Source organism: Elaeis guineensis, chromosome 6, assembly GCF_000442705.2.
Source record: "Elaeis guineensis isolate ETL-2024a chromosome 6, EG11, whole genome shotgun sequence".
NCBI lineage: Eukaryota > Viridiplantae > Streptophyta > Magnoliopsida > Arecales > Arecaceae > Elaeis > Elaeis guineensis.
The window spans coordinates 16,674,333-16,675,984 of record NC_025998.2 but is presented as its reverse complement, the minus strand read 5'-3'; positions in this window follow the sequence as shown (position 1 = coordinate 16,675,984).

The following is a 1,652-nucleotide window of genomic DNA, read 5'->3' as shown; positions in this document are numbered from 1 at the left end:
CGTGAGGGGCTGGATTAGCCACCCGCATCGGCCAGACTGAAGTAGCCAGGATGGCAAACTGAGTCCTCAAAGACTCTACTAGTTTCATCAGATGGGAGGCTGAGCTGAGGAGACGAATAGGATCGAGCCGAGCTCCCTAAAGTCCGACCTTCCCAAGCGACCTTCCCAAGGCAGAACTCCCAATAAATCCTTTCTACGAGTGTAAGGAAACTTTTCTAGCAAAATTTATTTTTCAGATATGATAGACCCCCTAACAAGTCATTCAGACAAACAACAATGTCGAGCACTCTCCTTCGTGAGGCACCCCAAAAAAACAGAGGCATGACTTATGGCCCCGCCGCAAGCATAAGCTATGGCACATGGATTGAAAAATTGAGGCCTAATCCGTATCTTTGAGAGTAGCATTTTACTTCCTGGGCTTGACCTTAGCTCAAACCAAGGAGTAGGAGGCATATGTTGGGGGTGATACTTCGGCCATACCAAAGACATGGGACAGAAGAGGTCCCAATAAAGGCTACAACATTGATCCCTACCCCAGTCAGTGACTCCAATTTTCTATCGATCCCAACATCGGCCAACGATTCTCCTTTTGACTACCGACTGGGGTTCAGACAGCCTATTCTTGCCTTGACCGAGTCCTTGGCTACTGGCGCCAAGGTGATACCTGGACATCGGGCATCGACCCATGAGAAGCCCGACTCTGACATATTCTTCGGAGGTCCTTAGCCGATCCTTACTCCTAATCAGTCACTGAGTCGTTCACTATTACAACTTGTCACTTTGAGGAGATCGGCCTTCACTACTTCGAATCCCATGTGGCTGACTGAACCTATCTTCAGGGCAAGCCGAGCCCTATCTCTTTGACTCCACTGCCTTCAGGCAGGACCTCCTGGAGGACCCTCTGGCATCCTCACTCCAACCGTCGATTCTGGCTACCATCAGTCAACAGATGGGCGAGTTCGGGCAAACTGATCGATCCTCCCTCCTAGCCGATGCCCTCCATTCGATGACAAAGGCATCTGTTGGCCCTCAGATCTGGGTATCAAGGAAAGATCTGACACTAGACAACAGCCTCTCGTTTAAAGTACAGATCAGCAGACACTAAATTATAGTTTCTATTTAATCATATCATATCAAGATACGTCACCCTGCTATGCCCACGCCACTTGCCTGCCAGCTGCGCGGCAACTACATCTGCGTCACGTCATCTCCCCTACTGATTGCATGCCGATTAAAAGCACGCACGCTGTTGGAAAAACATGACATGGTTCGTATGGCATACGTGCCCCGGAATGATTTTCTGTCTTTTTACTCTCGACCTTATTCTCTTTATAAATAGAGGTAAGAAGAGACCCTCCAGGTAAGCGATTACTCTGTATCTCATGCTTCTCTACCTATTGAACTAAAAATTGATTTGGACATCGGAGGATCCTCGCCGGAGCAACTTCCGATTAGGACTTATCTTGCAGGTCCTACTGCTGCCTCCGAACACCATCGATCGGCCTAGCCGTCCTGCTCCAGTTAATTCAATGTCTGGTCAGATTCGAACATCAACAATAATTATGATCTTATAATATATCAATTAATTTATATATATTAATTATATAAATAACTAAATAATTTAAAATTCATGAAAGTATTTAAATAATTTT